We start from the raw sequence: 20,886 nt of genomic DNA on the forward strand, positions 1-20,886 counted from the left end.
TAGGAAATGAATGAGCACACATACCTTATATGTTACATATAGAAGCTTTAAATCAGCAGTTATTGTATGGTACAATTTTCTATTTACATTGTGAACCTGAGAAGCTTTTCAATAAAAAAACCCCACAAACTAATCTTCAGATTGAACTCAACATGGTCCTACAACAGTCTGAACAGCTCAGCATTCCCAGGAAAAAAATGGTATAGTTGAAAATTAATTCTGCCAACTCTAATTTCACACCACTATGAAGAGATCATTATGGATGTTCACTTGCAAGATTCACCCACACTTCCACTAATAGCCTGTATTTGACTACAAATTTCCTGGTGACGGAAATGCAATACAAAGCAACAGCAAAATGTCTTGCCCACACTCCTATCAATTTAGCAGAAAAAAATTAACCTGCATTCCCCTGGTTCAAGAAAAGTTTCATCAATACACATCATACAGCAGGACCTGGAACTGTGTTCCTTTAATGATTTCCAAGTAGCATTTGCTCATTACATTAATTAAAATAGCAGCCCAATACTTTCAGGGTCAACAGTTTTCTAAAAATTAAACTGTTTTATTTCGGCTTCATCCATCACCAAGAGTAGGAAATTGTTCTTACACCAGAGGGGGGTTCCTTCTCACCAAGTAACTTACAGGAATAATCCTAGATGCTGCAGCATTCAGAGAAGCCAGCCAGCACAAGGAGTACATTGTTAGAAGCCCCCTGCCTTGCAGGGGCACCCTGGCTCCCCTCAGGGCAAGGGTTCAAAGGCTTTATACGAAGCAGTGGAAGGGGCAAGCTGCAATTCACCCTCTGACTTGTTTTTCCCCTTTGCCTGGGGTGCCAGAGCTGATGCCTTGGAGACAGGTTTCAAGTATCAGGTCTCCACCTTGACTTCCTGCACTCTTCTGACTTGTCAAACTCTCCTGTAGGCTGGTGGTAGAGAGAGGGTTGGGACTGCCTTTCCTTCCCTGTCAGGACTAGTCCCACGGGACCACAGACCCAGTTAAGCTATTACACAGAAGGCAGTTTTGTTTCCATTTGGCATCAGAACTAATACAGAGAGTCAAAGGGAGGATCAGCACTGAAGATTCATTTGTATATCAAGGGGAAATCCAGAAGCCATTGAAATTGTTTACAGCAGGTTGAAAGAATAATAAAAGGAACAAACATTGTGCTGATAGATATCCAGATGGCATTTGTAGGCAAATCTCAATGCCTTTAGCTCAGCTAAGATTCATTAACATTTATGTATCATTTCAGGATTTTATTTCTAATATTTAAAAAGCTCAAATTATGAAAATTTCAGAGAAATGGGACTCATCATGCCTTCCCTCACCAGCTCCTGACTCTGCTTTGTGGCTGAATTGAACTTACCTGGCAGAGCAAAATGGTTCAAACAACTGGTGCACGTGACAAAGAGGGGAATGGAGGAAAAGGTGTCATGTGCTGAGGAACTAAAGGATGTTGACTGTGCAGCTCTGAGGACAGGACTTCTCTGTGACAGAATTTCACAGAATTCCTGCAAAGCTTCACACTTACCCAGAAGTTTGGAAAAGGCAAACCACACATACAGGAGGAGAAGGCAAGTCCATCACCTTCTATCCAAACACTTAATTCTTCCTACACAGACTCACCTGGCAACTTCTATCATCATTTGAAATCCCTGTGTCTAAGAGGATGATGGCAAACTACAGCAAGGGATGTTTCCCTATCAGATACAAGTGCAAGTCAGGAATGATGTGTCAAGGACTTGGATTATCCTATGGAGGCCACTCTCTCCTCAGGGGGCAGGAGGGCACAAGCATTCAGATGTGTTTTAAGATAAAGAGCCATGAAAGTTGAAAATATCCATCCACGATGTGTATGAATTAAAAGTTTACCATGCAACCCCTACTCTTCCATGCCCTCACACCCCATTTTGTGATACCAAACTTTCCTTACTTCTGCACTGATGCATTCCTGGCCACATCACTGACCACTGTTTCATGCACTGGGTATAGACAGAGTATAAACACTTAACATTTTTCAGTCTATCCAAATAAATGATTCCAGTTTGCTGCTGGAGGTAAGAAAGGATGAATAAGTAGCACTGAATCCTTCACTCTCATGTAACATCACTAAAGCTAAAAATAGATTTATAAAATATTTGTAATCCTTAATCTCCTTCGAATCAAAGTGATGGCAAGATTCGCTAGTGATTAGAGACCCCAGGAGATTTATTTGTAAATGGCTGGCTCAGGCTCTGCTAAATCCTCCTTGTTTTTATTTAGCCAGTTTGGTGACCTGGGAACTATTCAAAACGTACAATTTAATGAGAAAAATATGCAACCACCTCCAGCACATTAAACTGTTGTAACAGACATTATAAAGGACAAAAAAAAAAAAAAAAGGTGTTAGTTCATGCAATGGTGTGGGGGAGGGGAGACCTTTTCAGCTGCAGATGAATTCAGTTTTGAGAAGATGCCTGAATCTTCCACACAGGCAATGTGTTTTGTCATTCCCTGCACAACTAATCTGTTGTTACTCATTCTTTTTCCTGCAGTATAGATGGACCCTGTGTAGCAGGGAACAGGGTTTTGGAGAACAGCCTTCATTTTGTTGAGTACAATACAGCCTTCTGAATTCTTATACTGCCACTTGAACCCTTAAATCGTGCACAGGCGAAAGAAGGACAATTCTGAAATGAATAAAGCAAATAACTGATTTGAGTCTCCTTTGGGTGTAATGCAACATCTCAACTTAAGGGCTAGTAAAAGCTTTTATGTAATATTTTCCACACCTGGTAGTTTATAGAAACATTACCTATGGGTATTTCTCAGCTTTCCAGAGTGAGACAGTTGCTGATGTGCTGAACAGATTTTCAGTCAGACAGTTGGTGAAGATCACAGAAGAAGGCTGCTTGCACATGAGTAATTGGCATCCACTGCAGACTAGTGGATAACTTCATTTGTGTAAGAAAAAGGGTTTAGGCTTTATCAGTGACATTTTAGGTCATAGTCAAGGCTAGTTTGCTGATCTACCATGACTCACCCAGATTAATACTTCCCATAACAAATTTAGTAATACAGAAAGAAGGATAAAAGTGCCCACAATAATCCAGGAAAAAAAAATGCCAAAAGCCATTTTTGGTGAATGCCGATCTTTTTATATCACAACACCCGAGAACACAATTCGCATGTTAAAAGGGTTCCACGTAGATAAAGTTTTAACAGATTTTTATCCATAAAGGCTGAGAGATATGCAAGCAGAATTCCCAAAAGATGAAGGAATTCCCATTCTCATAGTTAGAACTGAAAGGCGTGGGCTGGAGAGGGAAATGACTGTAGTTAGAACTGTCAAGGAGTCTCAAGGAATGAATATGTATTGCCTGAACTGAATCTATTCCAGTTTTGCCTGGTATGAGAACAGAACATTTGTTTCCAGATGAAGAACAAAAAAATAAATGGGTTTCCATGGCTTTCCTGGGTAAAGTTATATTTGAGTTTGTTTTGGGATAGCACTTTATGTAAAATGGTTTGGTTAATGTTAAATAGTTCAGAGCACTTCAGGCTAGAAAAGGATAAAATAGTTAAGAGTGCTGGTTCACTAAAATAATATTGCTTTCAAGTATTGTACAATAAACAGAAAAAAACAACTTAATTTCAAGTAAAAAAACCCCAACATGATCAGGAGACCTCTCTTTGTACTTTAAACAGGACGGAATTCATCGCTCAATAAGAACATTCAGGATGTCAGATTTTGCCATTTGGTGCAAAGCTGGATGTTGGTGTGAGAAGCAAGTGTGAGAAGCAGGTGTGATGGAGCAAAGAGTTGTTCAAGCATGCTAAAGTAAGCACACCCTGTGAACTCCTCCAGAACTAAGATTTCATTTACTGATTTGTCATCTTAAAGTGGTGCTTTTCAGCTTTAGGTTTCTGAACCCAAATATGCTCAAACAGAGTAATGGCACTTCACGCACCTGCCGCTGAGGAGAACATACGACCAACCTACCTTTTAAGGATACCTACACTGAGCTATGAGACATGGGGCAGGACTTCAAGATTCACTCTCGTGGGAAATTCTGCATTGAGAGGGATTTAATTTTATCTTCTATAAGCAACATAAAATTATAAAATTATGAAGCATAGAAAGCATGGTCTTTTAGCTACCAAAATGAAACTCTACCCTAGTTAGTAGAGTGGCAGTACGTTGATCCCTGTAGAGGCCATTCACTTAAGACTTGGACTCAATGATCCTGGTGGGTCCCTTCCAACTCAGAATACTCTGTGACAGTGTCACAGTTATCTATTCTGTCCCAAGAAATGAGGGCAAAAGAGAGGTGAAGTGAGGATTGAGAGGAAGCTATATGGCATCTATCCCAGAGAACTGCTAAGCCTTCACCTTTCATCCCTGTCTGAAGCCCCAGCAAACCAGATCACAAAGATGAGCTTCCAAGGAACGAACTCATGCCCTGGTTAAGAGGGAATTCTGGAACTGCATATATGAAAAAGAAAACAGTGAGGTTCAAGTATATCGGGGTCATTACATCTGATGGCAAGACAGTTTGAGTGCACAGATAGTTTTGGGGAGGTGATATGAAAAACAGGAAAAAGGCTGTTTATTCTTAAAAAAACCCAAAACAACTCCTAAAATGCAGAGCTTGATTTCTGCTTCTAGCTGGTCACCTTGTGTGTGTGTGTGTATATATCTGATTAGCCAAAGGGGTGACCTGAAGGGTGGGGAAGATTTTGTGAGAGCAAGAAAACAAAGAGGTTGAAGAATGAAGAAAACTCTGTGCATCAGCATAACCGCTCAGATGAGCATGAGTGTTCTCAACTTGGGCTTAAACCAGTAGGATCCAGTTTTCACAAGTTCACAGCCATGAGCAGAGAGACATTCTCTCTCCAGAGAAGGGAAGAGAGGGGGAGGAGAACTGGCAAGTTAGCCAAGGAGGACCATCTGTTAAGTGAACCTCTGCTATGAACTCAAGACCTGCCCTCACTAGGCTCAAATATTAATAGAAGTGTCCAGAAAATACCAACAGTTAAGCAGAAAAATTCATTTAAATCAACTAAATTGGGAAAAAAATATGGAGGTGTCTTATTTTGAAATAGTGTTACCATATGCTATAGCCAATTAGTCACAAATTAGATACAAAATAAACCTTACAGCAAACTCCAAAGTGAAAACATTCTCAGTACTTTTGAATGCGTATTTTTGTCAATTAGGAATAAGTGAACAGTTAAATGGTATGCACATGCCAAATTTTCTCCTGGCAGTATTTGTAAAGTTTAGAAAGAACTGTTTTGGAGAGATACAAGGAAGAAAAGGGAGGGGGACAAAACACCTCCCACACACATCCCCAGTTCCTAGTAGAAAGGGAGAAAACATCAGCTCCAGATTTCACGCAATAATTCAGAAAGTAGGGAACCAGAGAAACATGAGAAATTAGATGCCTATAACCCTTACCACTATACCATAGAACTTCCTTTCCAACAGAAAGAAATTTCATCAGTGTACTGCAGGTGATAAAGACAGGTTCATTCCTTTCCTCATCTTGCTACTACCCAACTCTTAACAGCATCTCATAAAACAAGACAAACATCAGAATAAAACTGTCCATTTTAAGCTAAGGTTTCAGTACTACAGATTCAGCATTTAGTAATAAGCAGGAAATAAAGGAAAGGTATGTCTATCCTTACAGGAAAAATCTGTAATATCCTTCAGGAACCATACAATTTAACCTGGCAGGGACCTCTGGAGGTCGTCAAGTCCAATCGCTTGCTCAAAGCTAGACTAACTTGAAAGGTGGATCCCAGCACCCAGTTCCATCAGGGTTTGAAAGTGTCCAAGGATGGACACTTTATGGTACCTCTAGGTGATCCCTTCCCCAGGTTTAACCACAATTGTGATAACAAAGCTTCTCCTTGAATCCAAGTGTAATTTTCCCTATTGGACCTTGCATACATTGCTCTTTCATTGTGCACCTCTGAGAAGAGTCTCACTTGTCTCTTCTAGAAACCCCTTTTGACTCATGGAGACTGTCATCTCCCCCACGTTTCTCTTCTCCAGGCTGAACAAGCCTAAATTCCTCCAGCTTTCCTCATACACCATGTGCTACAGTCCCCAACCATCTCAGTGACTTTTTGATGTTGATTACTAATTCCAGATACACTAAAATTTGCAGATAGCTCTTCACAGATAAATAAACTTGTCAATAAGATTGTTCTTAAGTCAGCAATCTTCCTTCTTTGACATTCCTTTTATATGGTATGTTGCTGTCATTTCCCTCAACATGAAGTAAATATAGTTTCAGAATTTTATCTACAAATGGTTAACAAATACTGGAAATGTAAGCCAAGCCTATGATTTAATATATCATTAAATTAATGATATATTTAACATGAAAAATATCCACACCATCAACTACTTGGCTCCACTTTTTTCTCAGATTTTACAGTTTTCAGGATATATTTGTATAGTAGTTTCCAGCTTTTCTTTACTAAGAATGAAAGAAACTTGCACCAGTAATTATTGGCTCCACACAGAAACTGTGGTGTTAGACAAAAAGCAAATCAAACAATTACTGAAGTAAAAAAAAAAACAACCCTAAAATCAAGAACTGAGAGGAATTCCCTTGATGGTAAGTGAATGCTCCCCTCCCTGCTATGAGAAGAATAAAAGCTAAAAGATACTCCTCTGATATCAAAATTTGTAGAAATACTAATGACCTAAAAAGAACAGGAACAAAGACTGAAAGAGCCACTTTTAGAGAGAGATTACAAAATGCCAGTCACGGGAAAACCCTCCTTCCACTCCCACAAGAGTTACTAATCTCTCATTTTCCTTCTCCTCCCTCCCCCCCTCATTTTGCAAAATAAATTATGAAGCCAGAAGGAGCCAATGTAATCATCTAAGTCTTTATCTCTTTGATAGCACAAGCCAGAGGATTGCAATGAATTAATTGAGTTAAGGCTTATAGGTTTTTGCTTTTTCCAAAAAGTAAGAAAAAAATTCCTTTGTCAATCTTGATTGATATATTTCCAGGAAAGGAAGTCCTACCCTCAAATTAATATCTCTTTCCTCATGTTGACTGCTACCACTTTGTTTACTTTCAAATCCAGTTCTGCTGTGACTTGACCTGGCAGACTCTTTCCGCTTTAACATTACATGGTTTAATTTCACTGCTTTGATAAGGGAAAGCTCTTCAAGACTACAGCTGAATAAAACTAATTTCCCTTTCAAACCCCCAGAGTTTGCAAGCAATATTATTTTCCAGCCTATCATGTTTACATGCCTCTTCTAGGAACCCTGTTTTTCCCCCAGTATCTCTTCAACTGTGAAAACCAGACATAAATTGTATTCTAGCTGTAGTCACATCAATCCCAAAGAGAGAAGATTTGTATATGCCTCTGTTTTATGTACCCATTGGTTACATGAGGCCCATTTACCACAGAAATCAGACAAAAAAAATCTCACAGTGGATAACCAAGGTCTTTTCAAAAATGGTGCTTCTTAATGTAATGTTTCATTATCCTGTAAAAGTAACTTATATGCCTTTGTTCCTATGTATATTATTTTTATATTTGTCTGTAATGAAACACTGTTTTAATGTAGAATAATATCTAACCTGGCTTCATTTACTACTTCTGTCTGACATTTTGTTTCCCAGACCTTTAATTCATTAATAAAAATACTGAACCATACACATCTGAGAAAGAATGGGTATGAACAGAGCTTTATAATAACTCTGTCCTTAAGCCATAGGAAACAAAAGTAGATATCCAAAGGTTTCCTCTTCTCTCCCTTCTCTCACTTCCAATGCAGAATTTGTTATCTCTAAACCAATTCTGACAAATGTGTGACCTGCTCTTAAAGCTTCTGGAACAGGATGTCTCAAACTGTCAAGGCACTTTATGCCAATATGTAGCATCCTTACATTCAGAAGTTTTTTGGGTTACTTGGGATAACTCATTTAAACCTCCCTTTCTAGGACTGTTCCCTTCAGAGGTTGTATTTTCTAGCTCTTGGTTATTCTTGCTGCTACAATCTGGATTTTGCAGTTGCCTGCATTTTTCTTGATGTTCAGTGTCAAAAGTGAACATGCTGCTCAGCTCATGCCTTACCAACAGCTGAGAGAGCAGAACAATATCATCCTACAAACTAAGTCTCATCTCAGACACTCCACCCCTCCTCTTTCCTTGAGGCAACATCATGACACGTTTGACTCATGTTCAGATTTATAAACAGAAGTAAACTATTACTAAATTTGCTTTCCATCTCTAAATATCCAGTTGAAAATAAAATCTTTCATGTCTGTTGCCAGCAATGTGCTCGATGCCTGCCTTTAACCTTTTTTCATGCCCTCTTTCTAAAGCAGATTCCCTTTCCAGCTGTCCAGAATTTTCAAACTGGAACAATTGGAAACTTGGATGGTTGATTTTCAGACATATCAGAAGGCCACTTTCTTAATAAATAATAAAAAAGCATAGCAGAGCAGTAGATGCAGACCATAAATACTACTTCCTTGAATCTCAATTGTCTGTGTGGGTTAAAGGGCAAGCTTTCATTTTGGTTACCCCCAACCACCCTCCAACGTATCAACTCAGCATGGACAATATCTGTTAGTTTCTTCAGGAAAAAGAAAATCTGTCCTTAAAAAAAAAAAAGGAAAAAAAAACAAACAAACAAAAAACACCAACAAAAACCTCCCAAAACAACAACAAAGAACATGGAAAAAGAGTTACTGATGGCAAATACAGTACTACAAAAATCCCAAACTGAAGTGTCACATGGAACAGGAAAAGAAACGTTCTTTATTTGCCCTGTTCTTTAAAGTTTCAGTGAGGTAGAACATCTTGGAGAACTGAATCACAATTAGGAAAAAGAGGCACCAGCAATGATCACTAAGGTAAACAAGCAAAGTGTTCAGTAGCATACACAGATTTCTGTCCTTGTAGTAAGAGCAAATTAGACTATAAAAACCCAGGAAGGGAACACTGGCTACAACCCTCTAAAACATTCCTAAGTTCAGGGAGGTTGTGTTCCTTACATATAAAAACAACTGTTGTAACCTCAGATATATTTCCTATGTTTTAGAAACACATGTAAATAGTATGCACTACAAACTGTACTGCTTTAGAACATGACCCAATAGATGATGTTTATACCAAACAATAGTTTTCCAAAAGGGAAGCTGATGTGCAAGAGCAGTGAGGGCAGTGTGAGATGGGCAGTGAGCTGAGGAAGAGTCAAAAGAAACATTTTAATATGCGAAACAATTGGTAGCAGATATATCATGCAGATCTAAGTGTGAATGTCTTAAGTTTCAATAGTTCCTAATGAACAGAGAGGAATGAACACTATGAAGGAACTGTAGAAGTCTTGAATTTTCATAAAAAAGATTCCTATTTTTTTAAAATGCTGTTGGACAGACAGGTAGTGAATGACAATCTGTTGCTTGAAGCAATTAAATTTATGTCTTCACTCCTAACCTCCTAAGGTGGTCTACTGACATAGGCTGTGAATTCCTCAAACAAAAAACCCAGAAGAAGCTTCTCTTGAATATCCTCCTTCTAAAATGTGTGAGGCAAACATGTTTTTTTTTATTTTTCCCTCCAAAGGAAAATAGTCACAAGAAGCATTAAGAATACATAAGAATTTACAGAAATAACCACTGAAGTAATACCATAAAAGGCAGAAATGAGCCATAAAATTAAGAGCTACAAAATGTGACATCTTGATGGTACCTCCCAAGTAATGATTAATATTTTCCTTGCCTCATATATCCACACACAGTCTAGAAGCCGCTGTAGGCCTAGCAATATCCCTCCTTCCAGAAAGAAATAAAATTCCTCGGATTTTTTTTCAATTGCTGTAAACCAGAGTAGCATGAAGGAGTTTAAGCAAGCCAACTCCTGTACTTTGTACACTGAGTGCAGAGGCCATCCTTAAACCGACTTGAATCTTGAAAGCTGCTTTCAAGTATTAGCAGTTACATAGCACTAGTCCTCTGGATAGAAGGGAACATCATTTAAGAAACAGTTCTGCCTGGTTGATTTCTGAATCACTACTTAAGGTAGATTTTATTGAATAGCTCCAGATACAACATTTTTCAACAACATTCAAATCTGACAGGAGAAAGATGTACTTTTAAACCATAGTAAATAGTATTAAAACATCCTCATTCATAATGAAAGACAGTAATGATTTACATGGGACTAACAGACACAAATTGCATTTTCTGTCAATGAACACAGTTTAGCCTTTTCTTCAACTTTATTTTTAACATTTTACTAAACAGTTTTGTATTAAAACATAATTTTTCCAGTTTTCTTGGTGTGATCCCATTCTCAACTGTAGGATTAAAGGGACTTAACTACAGTCAAGATTTCAAAGTCTTTTATGGAAGTAATGTTATTTTTACCAAGATAAGTACTATCTATATATCAATAATAGTCTTGTCTAGAAACAGCATATGAAAATGTTTTAAGTTCTAGAAATATTTCTAGATGTCCAGCCAATATTTTTTAAAATTAAGTGATTAGCTCCTTCCACCTCCTAACCATCAACAAGTAGCTTTAGGAACTTCTTGGCTCATCTGACTTTTCAGGATGCTGTCTGCTTAAATACTACTAAGCCTGCTACTCCCAATAAAGACTAATGAAAGAAATCTAGAAAGGTCAACCATTCCCTTCCTTACATAGATATAATGCTGTACTTCTCACTATATAGATGTATTAAGCAACTCTATATGTAAGACATCTTAACACACACATCTTCTACCACATGTGTGGTATGTCATATTTGTCTCTATTGCCTCTGCTGTGATCACAGAAGATCAAAAACAGCTCTACTGTTCCAAGGACATAGTGGCCACCCATCAAAAGCTAGTTTTCCTAGCTATGGGGAGTATTCCTCTGTTTTGGCTCATCTGTGCAGGATTTCCAGCCTCTAGTTTCAATTCAGACAGAGGACAAGCAGAGTTTAAGCTTCAATTGGATGCTTTAACCAGTCTACTTACATTTAACCACCTATAAAAAATTGTCAGGTATCTTTCTCATTTGCTGCAGGACAATCATAATTATCCATAAACCTTAGGTCCTCATATAGATTTTAATTAAATGTGTTTATAAACTGCTTTATAAGATTACAGACAACATCTGAATCTCCAGGAAAGCCCTTAGGAAGCATTCAGTAAAGTAGGAGAATTCACAAACAAAAACACACCTGGAAAAAGCTAGATAACAGAATGTTTTGGCAGGACCCCAAAAATTCTTTTTACTGGTAGTAATCAACATCTACCACAGACTCTGATTTGTCATCTACTACTTTTAAAATAACGGGGCAAATTCACTAGCCCCAAATACTATCTTAAGCAAAAATTCCATTCAAATCAAGTTTCCAAAATAACTGAGCTAGGAAATGTACCCTTCTCCGTTCTTGTTAAGTAAAAAAGTAACGCACACATTACAGAAAGCTTATGCTTCAGAGTAATCATGTGACAAAATCAAGTACTTGGTAGTTACAGTTACTCTTGATTAGTCCAGAGGTAATATGCAAATTAATGCACTTTAATGTGGTACAGTGTCATCTCAGTCAGCTAGACATAACTGAGTCAATATGCAATCAAGAATCCTCATAAACAGAAGTTCCATCATCTAAGTTAGACCAGCTTGACCTTTGATTGATGCAAGAACATGTCAGCCTGCACAGGAACTAGAGGTTTTTATATATAAAATAACCTAAAGAGCAGTGAGCCCCGTACATCCAACTCATCCACTAGGGAAGAATCAGACTAGCAGAGAATTGACAGCAATCAACATATTTGGTAACCAAAATCTGGTTCTGTCTTCCTACTCTGTTGTACTTCCTATCCTCATCATCACATGAAAGATGTCAGCATTTTGTATTGCCAGGCTTGCTCCATTTCCATCACTATTTCTGCTCTCTTTTAACTTCTTACTTTGATACATCACTCACTTTGGTACAGGGAACATGTACCAAATGGACACCTTTGGGGAAGATTTCCAGGACCATGTAGCGTCAGGTAGCTCACCTTAACAGCAGAACAGGATGAAAAGTACCACACCTCTGTCTTTTACTTGGCTTGACGATGTGTTGATGATCATATTACTTAAAAGAGAAAGTAATTTTTTCAAGTATGTTTAATCAGTGAGGCATGACCCTTGATTTTTGCTTCATATTTAATTTTCTGCCAATTGCCTTACATTTTCCAACAGGGGCTTAGAGAAGTTCTGTTAAGAGTACACACAGTTCAGTACACAAGAGGTTTTTGAGTGAAGAGGAAGATTTCCAAGTTTGTTACCATTGCAGTAATGGCTTTTAATGGTTCATTGACTACTTTTAATGCAATTGTGAAAAGCAGGATTTTTTTTTTATGTTGTTATTAGGCTTACACTGGCCATAGAAATATCAAAATCTTTACTGAAAAAAATATTTGAATGGGTCAAAGGCATAACATTAAAAGGAGAACCCTGGACAACTCAACAGCAGGCAAGTGGTTCAACATCTTCATTGAAGTTACAATGACTGTCTCCAACTCCACAAGTCTGCATGAGTTTGCTGTACTAAGTCAGCCTCTGGAGTAGTCCTGATTTTTAACTTTCAACTGTTAGGTAGAAGTTGGACACAAGGAGCAGCACCACCAAGTGTCACCACCACTCTGCTAGTTCGCCAAAGACCAACTTATGCTCCCACAGACCATAAGCTAAAGGCCTTCTGCTGGAACCAAACACCTCTAGAAATCAGTTAACTTGGCAAGATTTATGAAGAGTAGCAATGAATGAATGAAGTCTAAGATGCTCAGTTCCACGTAAGCATAATTATTGTATCCAACTATGAAGCATAAGACTGACATTATCTTGGAAAAGCTCCAGGGGTCACAGGCATGATACAGGAAAGGAAGCTACAGAAGGAGCTACTGTATTTGCTTAATAAATCTACTGCACAGACTGCTGTCAGTGGATTTTGTTCCAAGAAACTATACAAACAAAACAGTCTTTACAGGCAGAAGAGAGGGAAGGGGTGAGAGAGAGGCAAGAAGGATTTGATCTTGTGATCTCTAACAAAGTTGAACAGCTAAAACTTCACAGGCAATGTCTGTGGAACTTACGAACTTTCTGAATTTTTCTGACAAACTCCAAATTCACAACTTGAAGGAGAAAATGACCACTTCTTTAAGAAACCAAGAAAGTGTCACAGTTTGTCATTTAAACATGAGGGTGTATTTAAACAGACAACTTGTTTTTGCATTCTTTGATAAATTTCTCATCTTTTTCCAAGATGGGGAGTCATTCACACATTGTCAATAATAGCTTTTCTAGTACAATAAATGGATCAAATTGTATACAATCTACTTGCCTATAATATCACCACAGAACCCTAAATATACACTAAAGCTTCGGTTTTCACATTACTTTCTCAAATCACTGTAGTTTAGATAGTAGACTTAAACTGTGCTCTCTCTGCATGGAACCATAAATATTAAGCATAAAAAAATACGTCTGTCACAAATTCTCTTAAGACTGTATATGCTGCAAATGTAAGGATGCCTTAATTTTACACAAAATTAATCTTTCTTCATTCAGATTTAGGAATAAGAAAAATGCCAACGGATAATCAGATCTTATATTCTTCAGCTATGCTGCCTTTCAGTTAAATTTAGTTAATATACCCCAAAAGGTGTTACTTTCATATCAGACTGGAGAGCAATCTCAGAAACAGAGCATTAGGCAAAATAATTACATAGGGTAATACTGGCTCTTTCGAAGTTGTATTGAGGAAAAATTTTATACAGGACTCTCAGATGACTTAGTAGATGGTGAAATTCAATGTACTGCCAATTATTAATGACAGCGTAGTGTGATCACGCACAGTTGTGCCTCTTGTAACTCAGAAACTCCTTGCAACTAGGCCTTGGCATGTGATTCTGGAGCTCATTACCTTCCAAACAGGCTTAATTGTCCTGCGGAAGTATTTTTTCCTTCACTTACTACTGTTAAGTAAGCTTGGTATTACTACCCTGTTATTCTTCTGTTCTTCATAACAAGGACTTGGCCTTCAGAAACAGCATCATACAGCTCTGAATTGCTAACAGCCACTAAAAAAAAGGTAGCAGTAATCAGCAATCACAGTTTCATATAGATAGACAGATAGATGTGTGTGATATATATATTTGTATATGCATGAGCAAATGAGTATAAACGTATAAATATAGACATATAAATTTTAAAAACATGGATCTTACCTATCATTCTCTGCAAAGAAACAAACAAAACCAAAAATCCCACCTCATAAACTCCTAATTTTTTCCCCTCCTATTTCCCCTTTTCAACATCTACACTTAAAGCATCTGTAGATGCTGGAATAGCATACCTCTCCAACACTCTCATAACCCTGACCCACTTCACTGAGGAAAGCTAATGAAACAGGCTCCAAATATTTCATTCTGCAGCTGGTCTTTAAGCCCTAATAACCAAGGGAGGTTGAAGTCACTCTCTAATCTCCGAATGTGTAAGAATCAACAGAGCTCCCCTTTGAGCAGCCAGCCTACGCGGGAGCACAGAACAGATTGTGTCAAGTGACAGCTGCTTTCTGGCAGAACACGCAGGCTGCCTACCAAGAAAGAGAGGCAGGAAGCATCACTCAGTTGCCGAAGAGGTTGCCAGATTTTAAAAAAAAAAAAAAATAAAAATCATACGGCCATTCGAAGATCTGTGCAGTTCAAAGAGTTGCCTGCATATACCCTGCATATACCCTAAATGTTATATATACTCTGTTACCACCTCTTCTCCATCTCTCCTCTGTTCCTTGCCTTTAAAAAGGAGGAAAATTTCCCACCACAAGGACTATTTGCCTATGTATGTGCATGGTGCTCCAGATCTTATGGCTGCTCTACAAGGATAAAGGATTGTCAAGCTCTCTAACTAGTTAAACCAAGTTTGAAATTGAACATGTCATGCAGATACTCATTTTTCTTTATAAAGGAGTTAGATCTAAGAAAATGAGCTGTAGTCTGATGACTGATCATGGATATTACTATGTGCATATACAAATGTACAGACACATGGAAGTATGTTTCTTGCAATTGTGTCGGCATGCAAGAACTAGGCACGAAATAAAAAATGGTTTCATGGCTCCATGTTCTGCCCATCTTGTGCAAGTAGTATTTTAATTTGGAAGTATCCAGGAAATATGGCTTAAGATCAGTCACAGCTCAATTCCAGTAAAAGGTTCCTGAAGTTATATTAGCATGTTTTTTGGGTGTATACAATGTTCTGAGCACAAGCTTAGAATTTTTTCTAAATGCTACATTTTTGAAGACAAGTTGCTGGAATTACACTTTTGTACTTCTGGGTGTATTAGGTTCCAAGATGAGGGAAAAAAGAAAATCCAGCCCAAGCACCTTTTCCACCTCTGTTAAAGAAATAGAAACAAAAAACTCCTGAAGAAAATCTTGTCAAGAAAGCAGCAACTGCTTTTTTTAGTGGACCATTTAGATATTATGGCTGCCAACACTTGATCAATTTGCATTCATATCCTTCAGTTGTATGATTCAAGCCCTTGCTAGCCAGATTTCAGTCCTGTTTAAAACCTTTGTCAATATGTTAGACATAAAGCAGGATATAACTAACTGCTTTGTCAAATACATATTTATGTGCAAACAGTTAACATACAGACCAAATGAAGGGATTTTTACTAGTTAGCTTCAGCAGGATGAAGAAAGAACTGTAAAAGTGTTTGAAATTAGGCATTTTTAGAGGAAATGGACTGTCCAGATTGGTTGTTCCTTTGAAAGAAAAAGGTCATATAAATCAGATTCGAAACAGTTCTAATACTATATGGTCAGTGGAGAATGCTAAACTACAGACAGGAATCTTTCAAGAACTCAGAAATGGCAAATGGGTGTAACGTAAATACACCAGACATTAACAGTTCAGTTTGTGGATGAAAGAGAAGTCCCAGGTCCCAGGAATAAACATACCTACAAACAGTTCTGATAATAGGAAGAGTTTTGCAATAGAAGGTAATACAAATAAAACAGGAAAGATGGTTACAAAATCCACTCTTGTAAGCGTCCTGATAATATCATGAATTTAAGAGATTATAAATTATTGTCTTTACTACATTCTCTAGTGCTTTACATTCTGTTTAGCAAACATAAATAGCATGCAAGGAGTTTGTAGCAGGTGTCCCACTTTGCTCTGCTGCAGCAGTGTCCCACTCTGCCAGCACCAGCCACATGCCAGAGGTGGGGCACCTCTGTGGAGCCAATGCTCCAGCCCACAGGACAACTAGAGCTGAGGCACAGCTGGGGCACATGAATGGAACTCCAATCCAGACTCCAGCACTGTGTAACCAAAAGCTGCTGCTGCTACTTTTGAGATGTCAGTGGTTGGACAGACATTTTCCATTGGAATTACATGAAACTTCTAGTTTTGCATCTGTGTTCATGAATACAGTGCAACTCCGTGCCAAATTACAACTGTTCTCACAAATATTCCTCTCTAGCCAGATACCAAGTACTTTTAAAGCTGGTCTCTGGTCGGGATCAGGCTAGTTCAGTTACTATTCTTAATTCAGGGTCTCTATTACACAAGCCCACACAAATACTTCAGCCTAGAGCCAGGAATTCCCCTTCATTTTCCATCATCTCAGCCTGTACCATCTGGTAAATAAAAATACAGTCTCTCATCTTAGAGGAGCGGCTTATCTAGACATGGGTTATGACTCCTTCTTGCTCTGTGTCCAGCCTAGGGACCTTCAGTCTCATCCACCTCCCTGATTCACCTGGGAAGTTTTTTTCTCCTGGCTGGGCCTAAACGCATCCAGAACAAGACCTTCAACAGCATGTTTATAGTCAAGAATGAAACTAATCTCACAAATAACCACTGGGATTGCCCCACTGTCTTGTCCTTGTAAGACTACAACAATGAGTAGCCTCTTACTGGAAGGCTTTACAGAACCATAGAAACCATAGAAAACCTACTGCTACCATTCTGGATCTGAGCAAGATTTATTCTAACACAAAAGTAGCCTTTAAGTCCCTATACCAGTTTTGGAAAAGTAATAATGACTTTTACCAAATAATATGTAGGTCCTGCTAACTGCACAATGAAAGAGGGGAGTGTTTAGGCTTTTTCTTTTTAATGGCCTAAAATCTACCCTCACAGTTAACAACTATTCAAAAAGATCATTACAAACTTCTGCTTGTCAATCAACAGCATAACCATGTTTTTTCCACTACTGCTTTTCACAGATCTCAAGATCACAAAGCTTTTACTCAAAACCTAAATGCTAAGGTATTGAACTTGCAGGATAGTGGTGCTTAACAGCTCACAGAAGAACATGCATCTCTGAACGACTGCAAAACAAGAGGGAGAGAACAGTCTAAAAGTGACTTTGCTATATTTAGGAATAGCACAATCAATACAATACGGACATCAACTCCACAAATATAACTCAGGTTATTCGCCAATGCCTGAAGCCAGTATATCTGCAGGAAAAAAAAAAGTAAATAAATAAACCAACAGAAATCAGTCTGATAACAGAAGGGAAAAAAAATTCCAATAAAAGTATTTGCCAGGCACAGAAGAAATGCCTGCTTTCTTTTGGGGCAATTTACCAAATCTCTACACAAATTTAGCAATCTCTTAGCTGTTCTTCACATGTTTACTTTGATTTTATTACTGGGAGAATGTTGAGCAGTCAAAAATATTAAGGTGATACCAGACACAGGCTCAAAATGATAGCAAGGAAAAAACAGTGGCAATCTAACAACCTCTACTGACAAAATAACTCTGATTTTGCAGCTCAGAGGGATATGTTGCATTATAATCTGGATGCAATCAAATCTCTGGCGGGTTTGTAAATCATTGCTAAGAATAATCTGCCTGGTTGTTTACACTATTTAGAAGAATTACTGGTGTCGACACACAAAGTTTGATTTTCATGTTGGTCTGAACTCTTTCTTCTGTAACTGTTCACAGACAAAATTTTGTCATCTCTATTAGTCAGACTGTCTGGAGTAGTCAAACATAGAAGTTATTAGGTCTCCACAAATCCTAAGTGATAACTCCCATGTAAAAAAGGGAGAAAGGAAATATCTACCAGCAGACTGAGAGACATCCATGAAAACATTACTAGGGGATTTTACATTTACTGTGTTACTGACTTCTCCATGGTACATGTTCCATTCATGAGGAAAAATCCTATAAATGTACATGGCCACAAAAACAAGTAGATTTGACTACTACAGTTTGGGTGTGGTTGGTTTTTTTTTTTTTTGTTGTGCTTTTTTAAACTAAAAGTTATCATACAGAATTAATCTTTATCAGCTACTTTTAATATTTGCAATTATATCCACTGGAAGGGAAGAGAGGAGAAACAACAGTTGAGGGCATCTGTTTCCAAATATTTGATTGGATATGGTTCAAAGACTCTGCAGCCCAACTCTTACAAGAAGAGGTACTCTTATTAAATAATACAAGTCCTTTGTCTATGATCTTGCACCTGCTCTTTTCAGTGAAAACCACATTTATACTGTTCTTCACTCCTACAATGTTTCTGAGCCACAGTAGCCAAGAGTAAGGAACCTAGAACGTACTCCAAAACACAACACCCATAAATCCATTGCTGTGGGTGGTTGGGAGTGACTAATTCAGCGCATTTAAAATTAGTAATTGTACTTACAGGCTCTGAGTTTGTAAGGACACGTTGTTGTTGCTGATATTACAATGAAACTAAATTTAAAGTGGAATCACATTTTTGTTGTTGCTGCCATTACATCTGAACTACATTTAATATGAGATCAGGTAAACAAATATATGCACCCTCCTATCTGTATTACCTCCATCCATCCTTGGGCATTAAACTGGTTTTACTATCATTTATTTTCTGTACAAATATAGATGGGCACTTTTAGAGCCAATAGATTAAGCTTTTGAACCTTAGTCGTCTCTGAGTAAGAGTTGAAAACTTTGCCATCTGTAGCCTCCACCTCCTCTCACTGAAGCGAACCCCTAGGTCCAGGGCACTGTGTACGAATAACTAGAAGCCACCCCCACTGCTTTCTTATATTTCTCACTGTTTGAAACACAGTAGCATCATTACAATACCAGAGAGAATACAAGTATTTTCAAAAATCAGAAGTAGGCTCTTCTCAAGGGCCCTTATTAGTAATCCAGTTCTGTTCCCATTGAAATTACTGGGACTTTTATCACTCTCTTGAATAAAAATAAATAAAACAATAAATCGATGGCTCAACTCAGGAGATGTTAAGTACTTCTGCAAAATCACTTTTAGAGTTTTCCGCTGACCTGAGTGGCCAGTTAAGTTTTATCAGAGAGGTCTCTGATGCTGTTTGCCTTTTCACTTATTCCAAACATTACCCAAAAGTTCTAATATCACCCACATGCCATAACCACTCTCTTCCTACAGCAGAGAAAGATTTTTTCTTCCAGTGAGGAATTACTAAGAGAAACAACTGATGAGCATTTCAAATAAAGACTATACTTGGTGAAGAATTCCCTGATGAGGGCTACTAAGCCCTAGAACAACAAAACCAATCACTCAAAACAAATTTCTGAGTTATAGCATTTGTTAATTTTAAGCATAATTAACTTGTGAAACTCATCTGGCCTAAGAAGCCATGATATGACATGCTTTAACATGCAACAACATGGAGTTGTGGCTGCATACCACAAGCAGACCCTAAATGTAAAAAGACAACACAAAGTTATTTTTAAATCCATTTCAGAGAAACTGTCTGAGAACATAGGTAAAATGGTGTTTGTAGTCATTTTAATGGTTCCTCACATGAAAGAACAAAACTTTTAAAACAGTTTTGTTTATTTGTTTAGTACAGAGAATTCCTGCAGGAGAAACTAATATTTATAACAATGCTAGTCAAAGTATTCTGTCTCCACTCCCAAGATCATTCCTCTAACTAAGGAAAGCAAGAAACAAAAAAGTCTCATCCGCCAAAACCAGCCCAAGTTGTTTCTATTGTTGATTTCTTTTGGAGTCAATGATATTGAAGCCTTGGGCATATGCTAATCAACCAGGTCCCACATTTTAGTTTTCCAAATTTAGTTTTCCACACAAGGTTTTGAGCTTTATAAACAACTAAGCATTTACAAAGAGAATATGTTTTAAACTGATCCAACTAAACTACGAACAAGAGATCAAGTATTACTCAAGTGCCGCCTTTCAAAATGCAACAGTTGAAACTTTTGATTCGGATTTGGAAGAACAAGGCTTACTATTGCTCAAGGCGAGGCCCCAGGTAATAATGCTTATTATTTTCTCCTCCACTTTATTTTATAAATGCATCTAAATATCACTGGGACTGGACCAGTAACTATGAACTATGAAAAACAATCAATACCCACTATCACCACACGCAATGCAAACTCTAGAAATATGCACATAAATCACGCATATGGTTCCTCCGATACAGGTCCTTCAAAGTGAGGGTCTCTATTTACAGGCAGTACAGCTCCTATCCATCGCAGCAGTTTATGAGAACAACAGGCATTTAAAGCTGAAAATGTTCTTATCCTGAAAAAGTAACCTTGAACTAAGCAAGGCAGCAGATAATTTGTGCCATTGATTTGCGCAGAGCAATCCTCTCAGAAGCATTCACATAGTGGCTTGGTTTTCGAAACTTGCAGAAGGGAAATTTAACTTTCATAGGCCTTAAACACTTACTAGGTTTCTAACTCTAGGACTCAACCTCCCTTTCTAGTTCCCTTAAGAGCTTTTCCAAAATGGAAAGGATAGGCTTCAACCTTCTTCTGCAGAAACTTTCTAATGGAAATATTGACTTCCTTGCACACCCACTCAGTTGTATAAAAGCTGTGGTAACTTGTCATACAGGAATTTCACAG

At 37.9% G+C, this 20,886-nt stretch overlaps 1 protein-coding gene across 2 annotated transcripts in view; it reads right to left on the reverse strand.

Moving 5' to 3' along the window:
* The window catches only part of GAREM1 (GRB2 associated regulator of MAPK1 subtype 1), a 99,303-nt gene that overhangs the window by 40,242 nt on the left and 38,175 nt on the right, over positions 1 to 20,886 (reverse strand). The window lies entirely within an intron of this gene.

This window comes from Manacus candei, unplaced genomic scaffold (assembly GCF_025592945.1).
Source record: "Manacus candei isolate 608988 ecotype Guabito, Panama unplaced genomic scaffold, ASM2559294v1 h1tg000008l, whole genome shotgun sequence".
Taxonomy (NCBI): Eukaryota; Metazoa; Chordata; class Aves; order Passeriformes; family Pipridae; genus Manacus; species Manacus candei.